General features: G+C 40.6%; 1 protein-coding gene across 2 annotated transcripts in view; it reads right to left on the reverse strand.

The window, feature by feature from the left end:
* LOC149180768 (KH domain-containing protein At3g08620-like) overlaps positions 1 to 19,302 on the reverse strand; it is a 187,279-nt gene that overhangs the window by 122,395 nt on the left and 45,582 nt on the right. The window lies entirely within an intron of this gene.

The raw sequence follows: 19,302 nt of genomic DNA on the forward strand, positions 1-19,302 counted from the left end.
TGGCTTCGTGACACCCTTCAAGATGTTGATAAACATTCTACTCCCATAGGAACCTTCAGAGAAAGCAATAAACCATGTCAGTTCCAAGGATATATTGTAGCCATGAGCAACATTACCATGCACTTTTGAAGACGCTGTGAAGGCTCAAGTGTGGAAAGATGCAATGGCTGAAGAATATGGGTCCATCATTCATAATGATGTATGGGAAGTGGTTCCAAGACCCCAAGGTAAATATGTTGTGTCTTCTAAATGGTTGTATAAAATTAAACATGGTGTTGATGGCAGAATTGAAAAATATAAAGCTAGATTTGTGGCCAAACGGTTCTCTCAAAATGAGGGAATAGACTATGATGAAATATTTGCACTTGTTGCCCATTATACAACCATCTGATCTATTGTGGTTCTAGCTGCTAGCCAAGGATGGTCCCTTTACCAAATGGATGTTAAGACTACTTTTGATCCAGAAGGACCCAGGTGGATCTCTAAAGTACCAATGGCATGGTAAAGAGACTCAAAACTCAAAGTGGCAGAATCTCGATAAACTTAGCAGCAGATCGAAGTGCTCGTCATCTTGATTCCAACGATGTGAACGGCACTCGAATCTAAGCTCATATGAATAAGTTAGAGCAAGTCAAAGTTCAACTTTGACTTGGACAGGCGGCAAGAGAAAATGACGTGACAGAATCTTCAGCAAATGGGGAAGCGCCAAGTGGCAAGCTTCCATTGGCCCCGCAGTTCGCTGATCACAGAAGTCAGAGGTCCGCAGCTAAAGAATCGGCCCCAGCAGTCCCCGAGTTGCGATGCCATAATCACATATCGAACATCGCAAGCAGCAAAGGGATAGCGGTTGAGGAATCGGCCCCAGCAGAATCAGGTTGCGATTGCGATATCGCACATCGCACATCGTAAAGGGAAGCTGTTAAGGAATCGGCCCCAACAGAGTCCGGTTGCGATTGTGATATCGCACATCGCAAAGGGAAGCAGTTAAGGAATCAGCCCCGACAAAGTCAGGTTGCAATTGCGATATCGCACATCGCACAGTGCAGCGTTTCGATAACAATACCACCCTCTGGTTCCAGCGATTGCGATTCGTCGATACTCCCGGATGCAATACAATATAGGGTGTGGTTGGTAAAACCCGTTAAGGGAAGCGGTTAAGGAATCGGCCCCGACAGAGTCCGATTGTGATTGCGATTGCGATATCGCACATCGCAAAGGGAAGCAGTTAAGGAATCGGCCCCAACAAAGTCAGGTTGCAATTGCGATATCGCACATTGCACAGCGCAGCGTCTCGATAACAGTACCACCCTCTGGTTCCACTGATTGCGATTCGTCGATACTCCCGAATGCGATACAGTATAGGGTGTGGTTTGTAAAACCCATCAGCTCCGCCAGTTCGCACATCGCATATCGCACAGTGGCCCGTTATGGAGAATCACCCTTGCTTCGACCGATCGCGATTTGCAATATTCTATCGAATCCGATAGATTTATGTGTTGCAGTTGATGGCCCGTCGAGTCTGCCTTTATCACAGAACGCTTATTGCCAAGGATTCAGGTCTGTTCATCGATTTAAAGGGCCAATTCTCTGTGTTATCCATCGGGTTCAGGAGTATGCGGTGATTCATCTGCCAGTTTGAGGTTAATGCGAAACGGTTTGTGCACTATTGTCAATGGAGGTTTTTTCCATGTTTAACAAGTTGTTATTCCAGATCTGAGAATTTATGTTTGAAACAAACCCTCCTACTAAACTTGTCATTTGTTGAAATTGCCCGGTTTATGAAGGAATTTGCCCACCAGAATATAAAGTGGGCTATCCGCACAGCGAGAGAGGAGAGCAACAGAGAGCAATGTAGATTTACAGAGCAGAACAGCGGCACCTACACCTGGCAATAAGCAGGAACCTTACCTTAGAAATCAGATGGTTCCGAGAAGGTGCAGAAAGCCATTTTATCAGAATTGGGTGTTTGGATAGGCGATTTTGCACGATTTTTCACCAGGAGATCAATGGTGTTGTATGTTTCTAGAGTTGGGCTCTCCATTTGTCATTTATCTTCCAGATTGGAGGTATAAGGGTGTTTAAGTAAAATATGCTTGTACTTCTTCTCTTTTCATGCCATTTAAGGAATGAAGAACTCCCCACTATTAAGCAGGGCCCGGAGATGTAGTCCAAATTGGATGAACTCCATAATCAAATCTCTCTGTCTTGATCTCATGTGTGATTATGTATTTTTTATCTTCGTTTGATATGCTTATGTTTAATGGTTTTTAAGTGCTCTATTATATGTAATTTAATAACGCATCCATAGCAAAAAAATCTTGGATCAACTTTTTTGCACGGCTTCCTCAAGGAAGAAGTATTTGTGCAACAACCATAAGGCTTTGTATATGGCCAGAAAACTCGTGTGTAGATTGAAGAAAGCCCTCTGTGATTTGAAGCAAGCTCCAAGAGCTTGGTATGCCCGCATTGATAGCTTCTTGATGAAGCTTGGTTTTACTAGAACTAATGTTGATCCAAATCTTTACTTCAAGATTGTCCAAGGTATGCCTTTGATTTTGGTATTATATGTTGAAGATTTATTTCTAACCGATGGTGAACCTCTTATCCTCCAATGTAAGAGGGAGTTAGCTTTTGAATTTGAAATGAAAGATCTTCATTTGATGCACGACTTTCTAGGTCTTGAAGTATGGCAAAAACCTGGTGAGATTTTCCTTTCTCAAGGAAAATATGTTGTCAAGTTGTTAGAAATATTTGGTATGACAGAATGTAAATCCATGAATACTCCAATGGAGATGAACTTCAAGAAGTTGTGTGGTCAAGCTGCAAGTCCTGATTTGGAAAATCCTTCTGAGTATCTGTAATTGATTGGGACATTGATGTTCTTAGTGAACACTAGACCAGACATATGTTTTGTGGTCAATACTCTGAGCCAATAAATGATTAAACCATCTCATGCACAGTGGGTTGATGCAAAGCATGTGCTGACATACCTACATGAGACCATCAATCCTGGATTGAAATATACTGTTGAAGATGTAAGACTACTTCGGTACTCTAATGTTGATTAGGTTGGTAACTCTACTGATAGAAAAAATCACATTTGGGTGTTGCTTCAGCTTAGGATCTGCCACGATATCTTGGATGAGCAGGGAGAAAAAGTCTGCAGCCCTCAGAAAGGCTAAAGTTGAGTATATTGTTGTTAGCATGGCCAGCTGCGAGGCAATATGTCTAAGGAAGCTCTTTGGAGAGTTGTTTGAGCATGTCCTAGACACAATAGTAACTAACTATTACAATAAGAGTGGGATTCGACTTGTAAAAAAGCTCGTGTTCCAAGATAAGTACAAGCATATTGAGATCAAATATCACTATATCCGAGATATGGTGCAGAGAGGAGCAGTAAAACTCCATTATATAGCGACCTAAGTTGCAGGAAACGTGGGCAGGGGGTCCGTTTCCCCAGGGAAACGAAACGAAACTCGTTTCCCCGTACCGTACGGCCTGGAAACGCGTTTCCGGCCGTACGGCCACATTTCCCGAAACGGAAACTTGGCCGTACGGCTGGAAACGCGTTTCCAGGCCGTACGTGCCACGTTTCCCCAAAAAAAACACTTGTTTTTTAATTTTTTTTTTTTTTTTTTTTTTTTTTTTTTTTTTTTTAGGGTTTCCAGGTAGTAAATGTGATGTAAATTTAATCTTAATGTTTAAATGTTTATGTAAGTAAATGTATCGTTCATGCTTTATGATTGCACATATATATAATAATAATTTTTAAATATTTTTATATATATATATATATATATATATTCGCGTTTCCCCGTTTCCAAAATTTGGGGAGGTCGCGTTTCGTTTCGCTTCCCCGTTTCGTTTCGCTTCCGCGTTTCCCCGTTTCGTGCAACTTAGATAGCGACTGATGACCAGAACACCGACATTCTTACCAAAACTTTGTCGAAAGGGAAGTTCTTGGTTTTCAAAGAGCAGCTTGGATTGACATATGTGACCCTTCCTAGAGAGGGTGGTCATGGATGATGAGCCTTGGTTGTGCGAGATCCTTGTCATGTTTTGACAACGGGACACCCCCAAGCAAAAATGTGACTTGGTTGTGCGAGATCCTTGTCAAGTGGGTTATCATCCCAAGCAGAGATGTGACTTTGTTGTGTGAGATCCTTGACAAGTGGCTTATCCCCTCGAGCAGAGATGTGACTTGGTTGTGCAAGATCCTTGACAAGTGGGTTATCCCCCCAAGCAGAGATGAGACTTGGTTGTGTGAGATTCTTGTCAAGTGGGTTACCCCCCCAAGCAGAGATGAGACTTGGTTGTGTGAGACACTTGTCATATGTGGGCCAAGTGGCAATCTCCCCAAGTGAATATAGGGTGATGTGTGAATCTCCCCTACGATGATTCTTCTTCATTAGATTGTAACATCATTGTTCCAAAGTAGAGATTACAGAGATCCTTATGTCAAAAATAAATTCCCCCCCTAGTTGATCTGAATTGGATCATTATATTGTTTGTCATCCATCTCGATGCATTTGGAGCAGAAAAGGTGGGCAAATCAACTCACGGGACCATTTTTACCGCCAGGAACCAGTTTGACAAACAAAACAAGGTCTAAAACCTTCCGAGAGCATTTTGAGGCATCAAACGACGTTTTTTGGGGGTAAAACTTTGGTGCTTTCGTGCAACACCTTTTCATGTTATTCTAAACACAAAGATCTTACCAACAGCGCAAGAAGCACATCAATCGAGGTCTGTATGCAAAAGTTATGCCACTCAAAAGTTGACCTTCTTGTTTTCACACCTATAGTTTAGGAGGATGCCATGTCAACCCCCATCATTTATGGAAAAGGGGCTAGCCACATGTTTGTGATGTAAAAGACTCTAGAAGAGTCTATATTGTAACTCTAGTTAACAGTTGATGTAGTCGAAATTAACCACTAGTAGGCTATCAGGCTGTGTTATAACCGGGGCACTAGTGGGAAGAGGCATTCCATTCCTTCGAGAGCATTTTGTTCCATAGTTGAGCAAAGATAGCTAGGAGAGATAGGAGGTAAAGCACACAAAGAGGATTTGTGCACTGTAACATCCCACGGGCCACTAACATTACTTCTTTGTACCTGCAGCCATGTTTTCAGACAGAGAAAGAGAGCAAAGCGGCCTCACCTTCCAGCTAGGTTTTCTCCCGAAAGGGTTTCCCAAAGAGTATATCTTGTGTCTTGTGTGTGTGTGTGTTTATTTTGTCGTTCTCAACTTTTCTACACAATTTCCATTTGCACGCATGCACTAATTACGGTTAAATGCACAGATCTTAAAGTTTAATAAACTGTAATAGTGTAGAATTTTTCGAGTTTTAATATAATATTATTAGAATTGTTGTGACGAACTGTCTAGTGGAATATCCGTCGCAGTTTACAGATCATTTGGTATCAGAGCAAGTTTCTTTGGGTATTTGTGATATTTGCAGGGGATCTAAGTCGGCAGGGTCGAAAATCGTAAAACCCTAATCATGGCTGACGAATCTGTAAACAAACCTTGTGATCCTACAGAGGTGAGGTTTTCGCGGTTCGAACAAGAAGTTGCGGATATAAACCGCAATGTAAACCTCCTCATGCCCTAAGTAATAAGTTGGGGATATTTGGGCAATATGGGGGTTTGAATGCAGAGGACAAATCAGAAGGGGGATCAGGAGATCGAGAAGACACGGAGAACCAGCCAAAGAAAGAACCTGGAAAATATCAACCCAGTTCGAGTGTCGTGAATCAATCCCTCGTCAAAATCAAAGCAAAATTCGATATCAAGTCATACCATAGTGAGATCGACACTTTGAAGATGAACCATTGGTTGCAACAACTGGAAGTTTATTTCAGCGTCCATCAGATCGAGGAAGGGCAAACAATCTCATTCGCACTGATGAAATTAGAGGGCCATGCACTGACTTGGTGGGAGAGCCACACCGAAACCCTGAGTTGGAGGGAGAACCTCCAGTGACTAAGTGGGAGGATTTCAAAACCCTCATTAAGTCACAGTTTTATCCCATTGGGTCCGTGGAGGACCGGTGGATCCAGTGGCATTACTTGCAAAAGTCAGGCCAAAGCGTGCAGAAGTACACCACAGAATTTAGAAAGATAGTTATAATGTTGGGTATCTCTCCAAAGAACCCAGATGTACTCGTCAAGTATTTGGGAGGTCTGCACCGCCATCTGCGTGAGCAAGTGATGCTATTCAAGCCCAAATCAGTGGACGAGGCTTGTGTACAGGCATAGTATCTGGAGAACATAAGCATGAAAAGAGCGCAATCAAATGGATCAAAGCAAAAGGAGCAATAAGAAGCTTCTAAGGAGGGGGAGAAGAAGCAAAAAGGGGGAAAGGTAAAAAGACTACAGCCACAACACACCAGTGCAAAGATCCTAGCAACCACTGCAACATTGATGGCCATACAAAGGAGAAGTGTTGGAAGTTGCATCCAAAGGTAAACCCGAAGAACAAGAAGAAAGATAATAAGAAGAAAGAAATGACCAAACTCTTCCATATAAAGATACAAGTCAAGAAGACAAAGATGATGCTCTGTTTGACTCAGGATCACAGGCCAATCTCATTGCAGCAGAGCTAGTCAAGGAGTTTAGGCTGGAAGTTTGTGATCATCCAAACCCATATCCATTGGGATGGGTAAATAAGGATGCAGAGCTTAAGGTAACAAAACAGTGCAAAATTAGACTTGATATCAGTGTTGATTTTATTGATGAAGTAGTTCTGGATGCGGTTCCCCTTGATGTATGTGGAGTCATGTTTGGGAGTCCATACATGTACATGTCTGATGCAATATTCATGAGGAGAGCTAACCAGTACCAGCTCATCAAGGATGGAAAATCATTCATCATCAACGCGCACAAAGGAAAGTAAAAAATTTCACTGGTAAGTGCCAACCAAGCCAAAAAACTGATCAGTTCCAGCAAGAAGTATGTTTTATTGTTTTTAAGAGAAAGCCAGTCTGAAGAGGAGTCAATAAGAGGCAAGGCATCCCTGGAGGGGTGTACTAAGAAACAAAAACAACAATTGGAGGATTTGTTACAGGCATACAAGGATGTGTTCCACGAACTTAAAGGGTTACCACCTAAGAGAGAAGTGGGGCACGAGATTCAACTATTACCAAACTCCCCATTGCCAAATATTGAGTTGTACAGGCAGTTTGTTATAGAAGCAAGTGAGGTGAAGAAACAGTTGTCGCAGTAGCTGGAATAGGGTGTCATTCGACCGAGTACATCACCATGTGGGTCACCCATCATCATTGTGCCAAAAAAGGATGGGACTTGGTGGATGTACATAAATTACAGGGCATTGAATAAAATCACGCTCAAGAACAGATACCCCCTGCCTAGGATAGATGATCTACTAGATCAGTTGCAGCAAGCAAAGTATTTCACCAAGCTATACTTCAAGTCTGGATATCACCAGGTTTGAGTCAAAGAAGAAGATACATGGAAAATCGCCTTCAAAACCAGGCAAGGATTGTATCAGTGGTTAGTTATGCCATTTGGCCTATGTAATGCACCAGCTACGTTTAAGAGGTTAATGAATGATATATTGCGCCCTTTTATAGACTCATTTGTTATTGTCTATTTTGATGATATACTAGTATATAGTGCTACCTAGGAGGAGCATCTTTCAAATTTGACGGAGGTGTCGGAAACATTGAATAAGCACCAGCTGCTAGAAAATCTCAAGAAGTGTGAGTTTGCGCAGCGATCTTTGGTGTATCTGGGGTATGTGATCGGTGGAGGAGAGTTGAATATAGATCCTTCCAAGATGGAGGTCATCATAAAATGGCTAGTGCCTACTAATGTTTATGAGGTCAGGAGTTTCATTCGGGAAGCACAGTACTTGAGGAAATTCATAGCCTCAATTTCAGCGGTAGCTGCACCGCTCCACGCCATAACAGCTAGTGGCAAGAGTTTCCAGTGTGGAAAAGGTCAGCAAAAGGCTTTCGAGGAGCTAAAAGGAAGATCAATCAAGCTACCAGTTCTGGCATTACCAAACTTGCAGCGGCCCTTTGAAGTGGAAACAGATGTGAGTGGGTATGTTATAGGAGTTGTCTTGATGCAAGGATGAAGGCCCGTTCGTTACCATTATGAAGTATTTCATGGGGCAGTTCTTAACTACCCTACCTACAATAAGGAGCTTTATGCCATGGTGCAAGCTGTGAAGAAGTGGAAGCATTATCTAATGGGAAAGGATACAGTAATCCACACAAATCACCGGTCGTTACAATACTTGCAAGCCCATAGTAAGCTACAGCAGACCAGGCATTACAAGTGGATGGGGTTTTTAAAGCAGTTTCATTTGGTGATCAATTATAAAGAAGGGCAGCACAAACAAGTTGGTCGATATGCTTTGAAGGCCACCCACATCAAAGATTACAGCTTTGGGGACTCTTATGCACATGGAGCCACTTACCCATGATGCATACAGAGAGAGAAATTCAGAAGATGAGGACTTCAAGGGGGTGTATCAGCAATAGCAGAGTCAAAGTCATGTGCACAATGGCGACAACACCGTTGGCTACCATCTCCAAGTTGGGTTACTCTACAGGCTGGACAAGTTATGTGTTCCTAAAGGTGAGCGTTTGCAGCAAATCAGAGAGGTTCACACCTCCAAGGTTGCAAGGCACTTTGGTGTAGGGAAGACCATGGCTAACTTGCAGAGGTATGTGCATTGGCCCAAGATGCAAGAGCAAGTAGCTAGGTTCATAAGAAGATGCATGCTTTGTTGTACCAGCAAGCCTAGCAGCCGGAAATAGGGTTTATATCATCCCTTACTTGTACCTACTCGTCCTTGGGAAATCATTTCCACTTTGTGGGAGGTTTGCTGAAAACTAGGAAGGGACATGACTGCATGTTCGTGGTAGTTGACAGGTTCAGCAAGATGTGTGTTCTGATGCCCTATAAAAAGACCATTAGCAGACAAGAAGCAGCAAACTTGTTCTTTGGACAAGTCTAGGTGCACTTTGGGATACCAAGGAGCATCATTTCAAATAGGGGCACAAGATTTTTCAATGCATTCTAGACTACATTGTGGGAGAAGATGGACACAGAATTGAAGAGATCTACAGCATTCCACCCACAAATAGATGGGCAGAGATAAAAAGTCAACAGGACTTTCGTGCAGCTTTTGAGGGGATACAACCAGAAGCATCCAAAGGCCTAGGATGAAAATCTGGTATATATACAACATTCTTATAATAAAGCAGTCCACACTTCTACAGGAAATTCCCCATTTGAGACTTGTTTTGGATATTTACCACCTTCACCTTTGGATATTGCATATGGGCAGCGAGGAGGAGTGAGGGAAGATCTTACAAGAGATGCTTTGAGCACTGAAAAATTTATAGAAAAGATCAGGCAGATCCATCTATAGGTACAAGAAACTGCAGAAGTCGCAAGAGAAGTATAAGACCAGGCATGATCGGCACAAAACAGAGAAATCATTCAAGGTGGGAGACAGAGTATGGCTAAGGTTGAACAAAGAGAGGTTGCAAGGGCTTGGTAAGAAAATCAAGGCTCTAAGGTATGGTTCCTTTGGGATACTGGAAAATATGGGTGATAATGCCTATCGACTCAGTTGACCACCATATATGCGCATTTACTCAATTGTGAATGCTATGAGCCTTCCATGCTAGATGAGGAAGAGGAACAGGTCCTACCTTCTGTGGAGGATTTGGCACCAGACGCTCAGACAGAGTTAACAAAAGATATAGTTTTGCAGAAGAGGTCCAGAACCACAAGACAGGGGCAGCATTACCTTTGCCAGATTGGGTTGAAGGGACAACTTCCAGGCAAAGCTAAATGGTACACCAGAGACAAGGTGGAGGAAAAATTTCCTCACCTCATTCAGTAAAAGATTTTGGGGACCAAAAGCCTTCCAAAATGGGGAGGTGTGATCTGAATTAGATCACTATATTGTTTTTCATCCATCTCGATGCGTTGGAGTGGAAAAAGTGGAGGAATCAACTCATTGGACCATTTTTACTGGCGGGACCAAGTTTGGTGAAATGGGATATGAAACCTTTCGGGAGCGTTTTAAGGCATCAAACAACGTTTTTTGGGGTTAAACTTCAGCGCTTTGGTGCGACACCTTTTCATGTTATTCTACATAGAGATCTTTCCAACGGCGCAAGAAGCGCGTCAATCAAAGCCTGTATGCAAAAGTTATGCCACTCAGAAGTTGACCTTCTTGTTATCACATCTATAGTTCGAGAGGATGTCGCGTCAGCCCCCATTATTTATGGAAAAGGGGCTAGCCACGTGTTTGTGATGTAAAAGACTCTAGAAGAGTCTATATTGCAACTCTAATTAACAGTTGATGTAGTCAAAATTAACCACTAGTAGGCTATCAGGTTGTGTTATAACCGGGCCACTAGTGGGCAAAGGAATTCCATCTTTCGAGAGCATTTCGTTCCATAGTTGAAGATAGCCAGGAGAGATTGGAGGTAGAGCACACAGAGAGGATCTGTCCACTGTAGCAACCCATAGGCCACAGGCATTACTTCTTTGTACCTGCAACCATATTTCGAGACAGAGAAAGAGAGCGAAGCAACCTCACCTTCCAGTTGGGTTTTCTCCCGAAAGGGTTTCCCAGAGAGCATATCTTGTGCCTTGTATGTGTGTGTGCATATTTCGTCGTTCTTTACTTTTTTGCATAATTTCCATTAGCATGCATGCCCTTATTACAGTTAAATCCATAGATCTTAAAGTTTAATAAACTATAATAGTATAGAATTTTCAGAGTTTTAATATAATACTATCAGATCTGTTGTTACGAACTTTCCAGTGGAATATCCACGGCAGTTTACAGATCACTAGCTAAGAGGGAATGTTGAAAATTCGCAGCTAAGGGATGAATTTCATTGAATAAAATATCATTTTTGACTATTCTAGAGTGACTTTCTAAATATAGAAAGTCATGTTTATCATTGCAAACATGACTTTCCAAAATTAGCAAGTCACCTTTCTTCAATTGGTAATCATGTATAGATGATGGAAAATCACTTAACTTATCCTTAATCAATCTAAATTGTTTAAAAGATTCCTCTTACACCTCTTTAACTCTTTAATGCATATGTTACACTTCTCCTTAATGACTCAAATTACTAAGGTATGTGTTCTCCTTCTTTATGGTACAAGTCACTAAGGCATGCGTACTCCCTCTTGATGGGATGAGTTACTAAGGCAAGCGTACCTCCTTTATGGCATAAATTACTCTCCTATTTTGGCATATGTAACTTCTCCTGAAAGCATGGGAGTTACTCCTCCATGAATTCAACCTCCTTACTCTCCCTATATATTTGTGTCTCTCATCTTCTCTACTACTCACTTGTGCATTGTGAAAGGAGAGTACGAACTTGAGAAAGAGAGAATTAGAGAGACTAGAGAAGATTGAGAGAGAAAGAATCTTGAAGAGTAGGAGCAAAACTTGGTGAGCCAAAGTAATTCAGTGTTTGCATCAGCTACTACAATCAGAGGTCTCTGCAAATTTGGGTGAACTTCTTCTTTCTCTCATTGTATTTTGTAACTCTACTAGACATATGATTTCTAATAGAAGAAGAATCTGGTTAGGTTTTCCCTTATGAGTTTTTTCCCTAGTCATTGGACCTAAACTCACTGTGTTTTATTGAATTGATGGTTGTCTTCTATTGTGTATATGGTTTATGTTCTATCTACAATTGATTAACTAATATTGCAAATTAAAGAAGTTATTGGATCAAGTAATTGTTACAATAGAGAACTTCTGAATTTCAACAAAATATAAATAACATGTTAATTTTAGGTAACAATGGTATGTTCTATGCTTTAGAGCAATTTTACTTCAATTTCTTTATGAGCCCAATATCAATTTCAGTTTAGCAATCACATAAACATGTAAGTAAAATGTTGATAGAACATAAGCATAAACAGTAGAAGACAAGCCAAGACAAGAGGACACAAGATGTGGCACCAGCCAGGGACAAACCCCAATGTGGGGAAACCCTTGACCAAATCTTATTTTAGTCTACAATAGTTCAACAGAGAGAGATAGTACAATTTACAAATTCTGATAATTTATAACAACAGCAAAAGAGCCCTAACTAGAAAAGTCAACGCTGGTCAACAGGGCAGATTTCTTCCTCAATTCAGCTTGGTCAAACCCAATCAACTTCGGCCTCCAACAACAAGTCTAATCAGCTCAAAACAGTCATCAAAAAGTCCAGTCAAAACTAGTCAACAAAAGTCAACCCTGCGACCAACCCTAAGACAATCAACGTTGGTCAAACAGGAGGTCAAATTGCCTAGATTCTTGTGACCAGATTTGTGGCTTGCTAGGACAGAATTCCTCCACCCAAAATCACACCAAAAACAGGTCAACGTTTGGTCAATGCAATCAAAACAACCTCTGAAATTTTTGGTCAAATCTGGTCAACGCTGAAACAGAAAAACCCACCCTTCCCTTCGCACGTGTGGAGAGCAGCTTCTAATTTTCATATCCAATCAATGGAGAGAATATGAGTCAGTGAAGTGTGTCCAAATGAGGAGGCATCATGAATTTATAAGCAAACGTTGAGGATGAATAGACGTGACTATTGGGCTTCTGAGCCTACTAAGTTTGTTGGCCGACCTTGACAATTTGTCCATAATCAAAATAAATTCATAATTTCATTTTTACATGTCAAAATGGGATGATCTTTAGATCAATCCTACACCTCTCGGAGAGAGGAATCTAATAAAAATATCAGTTGTCGTAAATAAGATGACCCATGTGGAGTTTGGCCCCATTTGCCAATTTTAACATAACCAGATTTATTATTAAATAAGTCTAACTGAGTTCTATTTCACCTAGTCTTTACTACTCAACTACACCAAACCTGGACTGTCTATAAATTTGTGAATCTAAGAAGATGATTATAGTAGGTGTGTTGCCCTCATACTCAACTCGCTCTTCATAGTAGGACTGCACAGCAAGTTATATATCTATGTTACAAACTCAGTTGTCTTTCTATGAGGGTCTGAAGCCCTAAGGGGAAGTCGAAATACCATAACAGTAATTACTAGCTTACCTTAGGTCAGTCCACTCTTGTAATTGTTGCCTCAGAGTGCCTAAATACCAACTCATCCTTGCACAGTTCGATCCTATAGTGTTTACTCAACCTTCGCTACTTCAAGATAGGTGTTTTCCTAGTGATTTGTAATCCTTAAAAGGGGGTTAGAGCCTCAATCTCCTACTCCTGATATAGTGTGAGTTCCCTATTGAATTTTCAGGATTTCCTAGACTAATAATTACTAAATGGTTTCTTCATTATTTAACTTGTGTCACTTCACCATTAAGCAATTATACATAGAAAATCTTCAACAGTAAGGACCATAGTGACAGTAGAATCATGAAGAGATAGCCAAACAAGAGACGCAATTTATCCTAGGAAAACCCTAACTATGGAAAAACCTAGCAAGCTTTACCTAGAGAAATAGTCCAATTCAACAAGAGATACAATTTGAACTTTCCAGTCAAAAAGAGAGTCAAACTGAACAAAAAAATACACAGGTTAGACCTGGTCAACCAAAGACAAATTCAGCCTGCTGAAATTTTAGTGTCCTACACATTCTTCAGAAATTTCATCTGCTTCAAATTCGTCCTTCAAGTTCTCAGATGTGTGAACAAAAATAATAGGAGATGGTCATTTGAACTGTGTCCTTTGAGGAGGAAATCGAGTCCCTTTATATGATAAATCGATGAGCCTGAATAGGTGTGTGAAAGGTGTTGGAGTCATGATTGTTGTTAGGCCAAAACCCGGAGGGTTTAGTCTCTGCTACAATCGCCAGAGTTAGGATCAACGAGAGGTTGTTATTCCATGTCGCGAAACACACGAGGGGCGTTGAACCTAATGTCCAACAATCTCCCCCCAGCGCGAGCTGGATGAATTTGGAATTCAAGACTTGTTGCTTTGATACCACTTGTTGGAATCACGATTGTCGTTAGACCAAAACCTACAAGCTTTAGTCTTTGCTACAATCACCAAAGTAAGGATCCTGGAGAGGCGATTAGTCCCTGTGGCGAAACACACGGAGAGCATTGAACCCAATGTCCAACAAAAGGGTCAAGCCGACTTAAACATTTGGGCTTAGTCAACTTGATTTTGGAGGCAAGAATAATTTGAATTTCAAAATTCATTTTCCCTCTCTTGAAGCCGACTTGAGAGCCACTTCCATATTTATCATTTTCTTTTATTTGGAGGGATAAAACAAATTATGAAGACTGACTATGCTACAAAAATTCAACATTCCCAACTATGCTTTAGTTGTACTAAACTTCAATTCGTTCCACAATCCGCGTCAACTTCAATTGGAAATACCAACCATGAAATATCGGAGAGTAGCCAAATCCCACGATTTTGCAAGCAAAATAACAGAGATAAAAGAGAAAATGACTAACTAAGGTGGAATCTTTCACCAATGAAATTAGTAGAGGAAAAAGGGTCTTAAAACCAATGTTGCGAAAATCGCAATTGGGATTAAATCGGCAAGGGGAAAATCAAAACAAATTAATAAACACAAACTACACAAAACAAAACAAAAAAAGGGGAAAAAAATCTGTAAAAATAGGGAAAAATCGGAAAATACAAAAATATTCATTTTTTTTCAATTTTTTTAATATCTAAAGCATCTACAACATAAAATAAATACATTGACACATAAATATGATAAAAGAACTAATATATAAGATGTGTAATATCATTTCTAGTGCTACATCACACACATAACAGTGAATCATGTCCTCAATAGTAAGTCCTGACTCCTGAGTCCCAACTCAGCCTCAAAATATCAACAAAAATATAATATTGTATCTCATATCATGAGTCATAATGTCATATACAATGAAATGAACCAAATAACTAATACTATTGATTTCCTCTGCCCCTCTTGCGAGAAAATGCAATAGCTTTCTCTTTCCCTCTAGATGTAGATGCCGGTAGAGTTGGCAGTGGACTTTGTTGTGCTCTAGAAGCTGAAGAACTAGGAGCTACAGGAGGTAGACCATGTCCTCTACTGGTGGCATGGGTAGCCTGGGTATGTGTGTCACCTCCTCCTCTTCTTGCTCCTCCTCCTCCTCTTCTTGCTCCTCCTCCTCCTCCTCCTCCGTCGCCCCCTTTACGCCTTCCACTACCTCCTGCTCTAACCAATCATCAACAGACTCCATGAAAGGCCTCTTGGCCTCAACCCTCCATGCAACAGTGGTGTCAATCCCATCCAATGAGATGGCCTCCATATCAAGTGTCCTCTCAAGTTGCCTCACCCGCAATCGAAGATTGTAATATACGTAGACCATGTCATTAAGTCACTGGGACTCCAACCTATACAAAGATTATAAAAAAAAATTATAAAAAAATTATTATTTAATGAATTCAAAAAATTAATTGGAAATTTGGAATATTTTAAGTCTTGAGTTTAACCTGTTGCGCTTCTTGTTGTGTATTTTTTCAAATACACTCCAGTTGCGCTCGCATCCTGAGAAGCTACATGTTTGGCTGAGGATTCGAATGGCAAGCTTTCGCAGATGGGGTATTCTGGCACCATTGCTTCTCCACCATGCATCTACAACAAAATTAAAAATAAGATAAACATAAGAAAAAAATGAAATTTGAAAGTTGAAGCAAAGTATGAAGTTATGAACTTGAAGAGACAATAAAATTTGAAACAAACTACAAAATACCTGGCATTTTAGTCTTCCTATCAACCAAAGCCATCTCAAAGCTAAATGTGCCACCTGCCATCCTGTATATCTCCATTTCTTTGGAGATTTCTGCACGTTCGGTTGGAGATGGCACAATCCTCTGAACACAGGTGAAAAATCCATCCATGATCTCAGCATCAAATAAGAATCCACAGGGATAAGAAAATGCGGGGTTCAGGTAGATCCCTACAGCATGAATGGGACAATGGAGTGTGTTGTTCCATCGTTCATCAATCACTTCCCATAGGACGAGTTGTTTCTGAAACCCCTCATCTCCCTTATCATCATAGTAGGCCTGAATGGATTCTCTGGTCTTGTCCATGGCCTCATACAAGTAGCCCATTGCGGGCTTGTCACCATCAACTAATCGAAGAACCTTTAACAAAGGTTCAATAATGTTGCACAACTCCCGCACTCCCACCCAGAAGTTTTTCTAGTATGAAACTAATCTACATATGGCCTCTCCCTCTGGTTTGCGGCTAAACGTCAAAGCACGCCACTCATTTGAAAAAAACATTCTCTTCACATCACACATGGAATTCAAGAGGGATTGAAGAGATATGAAACTGGTGGCAAGCCGTGTAATGGCGGGGCGCACCAACTCCTTGTTTTTGGTGAATTTTCTCATCAAATGAAGCACAGATGCATGATTATATATAAATTTTGTAATGCTTTTTGATGAGTCAACAATATCTTTGACAAAGGAAATTTTTCCCATATACTCCAACATCAAATCAATACAATGTGCACCACAAGATGTCCAAAATAAAGTAGGATGCCTCTCCATAAGCATCTTGCCAACAGCAACATAATTTGCAGCATTGTCTGTTATGACTTGGACAACATGTTCTGCACCCACCTCCAAAATAAACACATCCAGCAAATCACATAATAATTTTGCATCTTTGATATGTGCAGATGCATCAACAGATTTCATAAACATTGTCCCCTTGGGACAATTAACCAAGAAGTTTATAAGGCTTCTCCCCTTTTGGTCGGTCCAACCATCTGACATCACAGTGCATCCTATTTGTGCCCATGATGCCCTAAACTCCTCCAATCTTTTGGTGCAGTCAACCTTTTCATCTTGAAGAATGCGGCCTCTAAAGTCATCATAGTAAGGGATTTTGTACCCTAGGCCAACAATTGCAATAGCATCAATAGCAGGCTGAAAAAATGGATTATTCCTTGCAACGCTGAAAGGAATATCACTCCAAAGGAGAAACTTGCCCAACAACTTGTCAGCTTCTTCTTTCTCCTTTTTTAAAGCATTGAAAAGATAGATGATTGTGAACCAGTCGTGGTTCTAAGAACAAAATATGATGAAGTAGCTACAGGGTTGGTTGTAGATATTGATGCTGAAATAGAACCAGTGCCACTTTCATATTCACCTCCTAACACTCTCTCTGCTAGTTGTTTCCTCAAATCTGACTTGGGCAGTTTGGCTTGCTCTAATTCTTCCAATGATCTGAGGGCTCTTCGGATGATTTCCGGATTTGTATTAGTGCAAGGCCCTACCTCATGTCTAGGGATTTTTGCAAGGTGATACTTCAATCTATAAAACCCCCGTCATATGATGCCCACACAACTTGCAAGACAAGTTTGATCTATCAAACCCTCCATCAGGTACACCAAATTCCCACAAAGGGTCCAAATTCCTTGGCATGTTTCCAACTTGGTTGAACTCTTGAGTTTCAATGTAAGATGAAGTTTGAAGTTGAAACTTGAAACTTGAACCTATGACAGAAGAAGAATTGCAAGTTAAAAAAATTAGAAAAAAAATACACACATGACAACACATTGAATTTTTGACAATAACAAAAAAAACCTCAACTCAATCCAACAATAATAGAAAAAATGCACATTCAAACCCAATCAAAAATGATGCAAAAAAATAGAGCACAAGAAAAAATTAAACTAATAAATCTAACAATCAGGTTTTTGCATTTTTGACCAAAATGAACCCTCTCCACTCCATGCAACAAAAATGAAAAAAAAAAACACAATCAAATCCACTCAAAAATCATTCATAATCAATGGGTTATAAAAACCCAAGCAAAAACAAGAAAAAAAAACCAAAAAAAAAGGTCAAATTTGGTGCCAATACCTAGACATCACGGTTTGCCGAAGAAATTTGGTCCAAACACGAATTTCTCTTGCTTGGGATGCTAAAATCTTCCGTTTTTCTCCTCCTTTGCCCTACTATTCCCCTTCCTCTCCTCCTCAGCTCTCAAACAAGTCCGATGTCTGCTAAAAATGACAAATAAAAACCATGAATTTGGTTTTAAAACGCGTTGTCCGGGAGTCGCACAATTTTTTCTTGTCGAATCTTAATTTTTTCAAGATTTTCGAAATAAATATCAAAAAAAAACACCATAAAAATCGGGCGATTTTTGAAAACATCGCGATGTTTGCAACACTGCTTAAAACCCTCAAAGCTACAGCTCACGAAAACAGATGTATTTGATCCAATTCAATGATGCTAATTTGATTCCAACTCTACTCTATTTATAGATTCCTTCATGGGATCCCAAATGTGAGGGTTGTGAATGCAACCCCTAATTTTGGGTCTTTTTGCCCTAGCGGACCCAACTTTTACACAATCTTGTCCCGACATTGGAAAAATTGGGTCTTACCCCATTATCAAGACTATAGCCTCCTTGATTTGATAGGCTATTTTTTCCTCCCTTAGCCAATCAATTGGGAGAGGACATTTCAACCCCTACAAAGTCCATTTCCAGCCATACTTCCACCTTTGCAAGAATCTGCACTGAGATGGATCTTGGGCCAGGCCTTATAGAGGAAAATCAAGGTGTCATTTGAAAGTAGAAACTACATTACGAACAAGACAACATCATATGCAGATCATATTTCGAGACTAGCCACCTGACCATCACTTGTCCTAAGCAAGCTTCTGAGATTTCCCATACAAATGCATCAATCAGAAAGGTTAAGAAGAATCTCGAGACCTCCTGGTGGAAACGTGCAGAGTTGCAACACCATGCTGTTGGTCAGAGGGAATCTAATAATAAGAGTGATATAACACAGGATGCTCCCCATCCCATATGAGAAAAACCCTGCACAAGTTGAGGCAGTTCTGCCTCCAGGGTTGTCGACGAAAGATCCCTGACTAAAAGGAAATCAATGAAAAATCTTGCTTCTTTTGATAGGTTTTCCTGGGGAGCATAGTGATCTGCCCATGTCCTGCCTACAAGGGAACAGCATGGAGAATGGACAGAAGCTAATAAAATAAGGGAAAATATGGGCATCATTCTTATGGATGCTGCTGAAGCAAGAGCCACTTCAGTTGTGGTAGATAAACTCGATTGGGATTAAAGGTTTCCTTTAGAAATGAAGGGATTTGTAACAACCCCACCATCGAAAATGAAACCAATGAACAAAGCCCAGAAGGATCATTCTTAGCAGTCAGGCAATTTTGGGAACTCAAAAGAATTGAGATCAGGCAAGGCATGCTAAGGTTCCACTTTGTTCTGTCTTGTTGTAGGACTAATTTGCCCAACAGAAATAGCTTGGGCATTGTACTTGTAACCC

Source organism: Pinus tabuliformis, chromosome 3_2, assembly GCF_031772625.1.
Source record: "Pinus tabuliformis cultivar Carrire ecotype Pingquan chromosome 3_2, CPIR1, whole genome shotgun sequence".
Taxonomy (NCBI): Eukaryota; Viridiplantae; Streptophyta; class Pinopsida; order Pinales; family Pinaceae; genus Pinus; species Pinus tabuliformis.